This window comes from Anolis carolinensis, chromosome 6 (genome assembly GCF_035594765.1).
Source record: "Anolis carolinensis isolate JA03-04 chromosome 6, rAnoCar3.1.pri, whole genome shotgun sequence".
NCBI classification, from domain to species: Eukaryota; Metazoa; Chordata; class Lepidosauria; order Squamata; family Dactyloidae; genus Anolis; species Anolis carolinensis.
This window is the reverse complement of record NC_085846.1, coordinates 91269887-91276449: the sequence shown is the minus strand read 5'-3', so window position 1 is coordinate 91276449 and position 6563 is coordinate 91269887.

The following is a 6563-nucleotide window of genomic DNA, read 5'->3' as shown; positions in this document are numbered from 1 at the left end:
CTTCCAGCATCCTATTTTAATGCCGCATGATTAGATTATCACTTCCCTTCTAACTTCTATTCTTGTCAGTCCTTACTCACCCAGTGTCACTTGGGTCATGAAGATGGAGGTGGCTAATCTTATTATCTCTGTTGAAAACCTTGGGGATAATTTCCAGAGTTTACAGAGGTATGTATTTACAATTCCCAAAATTCCCAGCCATTTCAATTGTTCTGGAACTGGTAATTTGTTGGTAGCTGCAGTGAGAGTGGATATATGTAGTGCAATTCAGAACAAAATAAAAAAAGCCCTGAAAACAAATGAAGCCTTGCTGTTACCCACAAAATAAAATATGAAGTTAATTTAGTAGTTTGGTCTTAGCCTAATGCTCCCAGTTTTTGGGTTGTTTTCCACTGTCCACTAGCATGATAAGTGCATTTCATTTGGATAAGAATTTACCACAATTCTCTATTTCAGATGAAAAGAACTTGTAATTTTTAAAATGCTAAAAATGACATATCTATCCATACAGGTCTAGGGCTTGGAATGTTTATTTGAATTTACACCCAGTGTTTACAAACATGTTGGCATTTAACTTCTTTTATTTTTCTTTGAGAAGCTCCTCATCTTGAAACAAGATGTTCAATAGAGATGTGCGCGGTATTTGTCTCATTTGTTTCATTATTATTATTATTATTATTATTTTATTATGATACAGCAAACAAGATAGATATGCTGGATTTCGTATCACAAAATCACAAGTCGAACACTTCCCAAGTGTCTAGGACTGTGTGATGTATTTTCGGATGATGCGTGCAGATCCCAGTAGGGTGGCCTTTTGCAGTTGGCATTATTATTATTATTATTATTATTATTATTATTATTATTATTATTATTATTATTATTACATCATTTCTACCCCGCCCTTCTCACCCATCAGGGGACTCAGGGCGGCTTACAATATAAACATATACATCAGAAAACAGTTTACATCAGATTTAAAAATCCATCAAAATTAAAAATTACAATAAAAATTAAACGTATACATTAAAAACCTACATAATTATACATTTAAGGCGTTTTCATGTCCAGGTAGGGTCTGTCCGTGAGTCATATATTCATACCGCGATTCTGCTGCTATTCATGCTCAAATGCCTGATCCCATAACCATGTTTTCGTTCTCTTTCAGAAAAACATGCGTGTTTCTGTTTCGTATCGTCCATTCGGATGGCACAAAACAGAAAGAATCCCAACAAAACAAAAACTGACTCGAAATGAAAGGCAGGCGGGAGCCGATATCGGCTCCAAGCCTGCCTTTCGGATCAATCATCTGTAAGCCCCACAAGGCCAGGTGCTTAGGCCTCGACGAAAGCCAGGACGCAAAACAGAACAAGGTAAGTCCCGAAAGCCCATCTGTAATGTTCAATACCTTGAACAGAAAGATATTTAACTATTCTTTTTTTTAAAAAAAAGAATAATCAGAAGCCATAGATTTTCCTAATCCTCAGCAGGTTTACTAATGAAGTGCCAAACCCAATCCCAGTTTTTTGATGTGTGGATCTTTTATGATAATTCAATGATACTGACCAGAATTTGAGTTAGGATAAAACAACACATTATTAACTTCCAGAATTTGCTTCCACAAGCTGTGATGAGGAGCTATAGCTTCTGATGGCTTTAGAGTTCTGGTCCCCAAGGTGGGGCACACGGCCCACAAGCGGGTAATTTGATTTTTAAGTGGGACAATTTCAAAATGAGTTATTAACAGTTCCATGTTCCCTCACTTATCGCTGGGGTTAGGTTCCAGGACCACCCGCAATAAGTGAAAATCCGCGAAGTAGGGACGCAATATTTATTTTAATATTTATACATTATTTTAGTAGTTATACACTATTTTAAGTCTTTATCAACCAATCGTATGTTGATAAATCTCCTCCTCCTGTTGCCACTTGGACTCCTTTTCTCTCCCTTTGGCTTCTCCTTCCTCCCTTCCTTAGGCTGTAAATTGCAATTTTTTTATGTTTTATAATAGTCTTTTAGAGTTTATTGGAAAAACCGCGAATCCGCGAAAAGTGAACTGTGAAGTAGTGAGGGAACACTAGTTTTTTCCCCGTTTCTTATGGTTGTAGGGCAGGGGTTCCCAAACTAAGGCCCGGGGGCCGGATGCGGCCCTCCGAGGTCATTTACCTGGCCCCCGCCCTCAGTTTTATAATATAATATATTGTATATACATATAATATTGATAATATTATAATGTAATACAATATAACACTAATAATAATACCATATAATAATATTAATTATATATTCTATATTACATATAAATTACTAATAATATTACAGTATAGTGGTATAGTTCAACATAGTAATATATAATGCTAATATTGTGCTATGCTAATAATATAATATATTGTATGTACATATAATTTGTAAGTCCCCTTTGGGGTGAGAAGGGTGTGATACAAATGTAGTAAATAAATGCAGTAAATAAATAATAAATAAAGTTTAGACTTAGGCTCGCCCAAAGTCTGAAATGACTTGAAGGCACACAACAACAACAACAACAACAACAACAACTCTAATTAACTTGACTATCTCATTGGCCAGAAGCAGGACCACACTTCCCATTGAAATCCTGATAAATGTATGTTGGTTAAAATTGTTTTTATTTTTAAATATTGTATTGTTCTTTCATTGTTCTTGTTGTTGTTGTTGTTGTTGTTGTTTTTGCACTACAAATAAGACATATGCAGTGTGCATCGGAATTTGTTTGTATTTTTTTTGAAATGATAATCCGGCCCCTCAACAGTCTGAAGGATTGTGGACCGGCCCTCGGCTTAAAAAGTTTGAGGACCCCTGTTGTAGGGGTTTCATATACAGTATATAAATATATATTGAGACATAAAAGGTAAAGGTTTTCTCCTGACATTAAGTCTAGATGTGTCCGACACTGGGGGTTGGTGCACATCTCTATTTCTAAGCCGAAGAACCAGTGTTGTCCGTATAGACATGTCATGTGACCGGCATGACTGCATGGAGCACTATTACCTTCCCACTGGAGCGATACCTATTGATTACATTTGTATGTATTTGAACTGCTAGGTTGGCAGAAGCTGGGGCTAACAGCAGGAGCTCGCTCCGCTCCCCAGATTTGGGCCACTGACCTTTAGTCAGCAAATTCAGCACCTCGGTGGTTTAATCCACTGCACCACTGGGGGCTCCCATATTGTGACATACACATTTTAAAAATTAGAATCGGAATATACACTGGCCAGCTGGTGACAATAGAGAGGGGAAAAGCCCGCTCATAGAAAGTAGTGGAGAGAGCATAAAGTTCACTAGAGAGTGCATGAGCATAGAAGAGCAAGGCCACTTTCCTTCCAAACACTCAACTCATCTCAGTGTTCTTTTAACATTGCAAGCTATATAAAATGTGTAAAATGACTTCCTGTTCTGCATATGAATGTAGCAAGAAATTTGTGAAAGAATCCAAAGCACAATTATTACTTTCATAGGTAAGTCAATATTTTTCTATGAAAAATATATTTAAAAGATTATCAGTTGCAAAGAAATTAACATCAGGTGACAGGATATTATTTTCGCATATTCTCGCCACATACATGCGATAAAGTTGGACACTTAAATTACCGGATTTGTTGCAGATTACTCACATTCATTCTATTATTTTTCTCTTTCATGGATTCCATGTTCTTTGGAAACCTGTTTAGACCCAGTTAATGGCCTTTTAGGCTTCCTCCATACGAATAAATAGGAGCTCCCTTTTTGAATAGTAAGAATTGTATGCCACTGGGGGAAAAGGGAGCATCAGGATTATAGAGATGCTTAGGTGGGCATTGCCCCAAAAAAAAGGTTGAAAAAAGGAAACTTCTAGGATCACAGAGAGAAAACTAAGAAATAAGAGCTACTAGTCAAGTAGTATATCAATTGCCATTTCCTTCATGCATTGTTTGCTTCTCAGAAACATCTGAATGACAAGCTATTCAGCTAAGGAAGGGCCCCATAGTATGATCTGGTACATGTCTATTTTCAAACTCCTCTGAAATAACATCCTATTCTAATATGATGGTGATGATGATTTGAAATGCATACTTTTGTGATTCAAGGAGTAGAACCTCAGACAATTAGCATCAATCTCAATACTGAAAACAGCAAAGGATTATAATGGTCTATGTAAGAGAAAAAACAAAACATACAAGTTTGTTTAGCAAGATGACAAGAACTGAATATAAGAAGAACCATGATAAATTGGCTGCAGAGGTACATTGGAATCTGAAGAAATAGTGCTTCACCATCTGCAAAGAACTGGGAACGTAAACCTGTTGAAGTTGTTGCAAATGGTAAAGTTTAAAAAACTACACATGACACTTTAGGACTCAAACTGATAAATAGTTAGAATATAATATGCCAAATGAAAGTGGAATTGAGAAAAAGAAAAGTTGCTTATAGCTAGGCAATCTCAGGGGATGGCAGAACTCAAGACAAAGAGATGGAAAAGGTTACAAAATACTGAGACTTACAAAATGAAATTCAGGGCTTATGGGAAAAAGAAAACTGGCTGTATTAATGATAGGCAGTGCATGAGCAATTCCACACAGACTGACAAAACATTAAAATGATATTTTATACAAGATCACAATAGCACAGTTACATAAAGTACTTGGAACATGCTGCATTATTCTATACCTCCCTGATTCCTAGCTTCTTGAACAGATGCTGGATCAAAATGCCAGTCAGTAACATTGGACAGACTGTGAAACAAAGAGTAATAATGTGTCACAAGGCATTGGCAGGTCAAGACCAAGATAATTTGCAACCTGAAGAAAAGGACAAGGCATTGTTCCCTCTTTGATTGTTGGAGTTTAGGGTTCAATCTAAACCCTGATTGGAAATTAGTATCATGAGTCCTGAAAGGTGTACTTTACCTGGGCAGCTGTAATAAATGTATCTTGGTTTCCTAGAAATTGCTGAACATGCTCGGCATATACTGTAGGTAGGTAGGTAGAATCAGATCATAATTTCCAACATTTCCAATGCTACTGAAACATGCCTTGGATCATAGTGACTAGGCTTGCTCAAATAATTCGTTTTCCCCGTTAACCGTTATTAATTCGTTATTTTCGTTTGTTTTGAAGCAATATACGGCATTGGTTGTCCACACGTCTGGATATCGCGGTTTCGAATCGCGAGAGGCCGTTTTTCGTTATGTCGTCGTTTTTTTCGTTAGGAAAAAAAAGCTTTTGCAAATCACCCAAACTCCCACCATTCAGGCCCTTTCCTTTTGCCCCTCAGCAAAAGGGGCGTCACGGGCTCAGCCAATGGGAGGGGGCGAGGGGGAAGGAGGCCGAGGAGGAGGAGGAAGACGGAGGGGGAAAATGGCCGCCGCTGCCGCCTCAGCTCAGGCCTGATACTCAGAGGTTTTGACGTCTGTGCAAGCTAGGCAAGTGGGGTTTATATATCTGTGGAAGGTCCAGGGTGGGAGAAAGAACTCTTGTCTGTGGGAGGCAAGTGTGAATGTTGCAATTGGTCACCTTGATTAGCATTGAATAGCCTTGCAGCTTCAAAGCCTGGCTGCTTCCTACCTGGGGGAATCCTTTGTTGGGAGGTATTAGCTGGCCCTGATTGTTTCCTGTCTGGAATTCCCATTTTCTGGGTGTTGTTCTTTTACTGTCCTGATTTTAGCTTTTCTGTAGCTAAAATGCATATAAAATTGATTCTATAGGGAGGATAAATGATTGGATTTCAACTCCTACAGCTTAGCTTTCTCTGCCAATAATGGTACCATATCAAACTAAACCTCCCAAGATTCTGTAGCAGTGAGCCATCTTGGATATTGTAAGGGATTATTATTATTATTATTATTATTATTATTATTATTATTATTATTATTATTATTAGACCTTGCTCCCAGGAAGGTGCCTTCGCTGTGGCTCCCAACTTATCTATCTACCTTTCCACATATTCTCCACATTGTGTGTATGTGTATGTATATTATATATACATGAGCCCCGATGGCGAAGTGTGTTAAAGCACTGAGCTGCTGAACTTGCAGACCGAAAGGTCCCAGGTTCAAATCCCGGGAGCAGAGTGAGTGCCCGCTGTTAGCTCCAGCTTCTGCCAACCTAGCAGCTTGAAAACATGCCAATGTGAGTAGATCAATAGGTACCACTGTGGCGGGAAGGTAATGGCACTCCATGTAGTCATGCCGGCCACATGACCTTGGAGGTGTCTATGGACAACACTGGCTCTTGGGCTTAGAAATGGAGATGAGCACCAACCCCCAGAGTCAGACATGACTGAACTTAACGTCAAGGGATACCTTTACCTTTACCTATACACACACACACACACACACACACACACATTATGCAGGGACTATATATATATACACAGTATATATCACACACACACCAATTTAACAAAGTTTCAGCCACAAAAACAAAGTTTCTGAAGTAGAACAATGACTTTCACAGTAAAGACAACCCAATTTAACAGGAAATAAGACTTTCAAACCAGGAACAGATTTCTGCAATTATTAAAAAATGGTTTATTATAAAAGATATGAA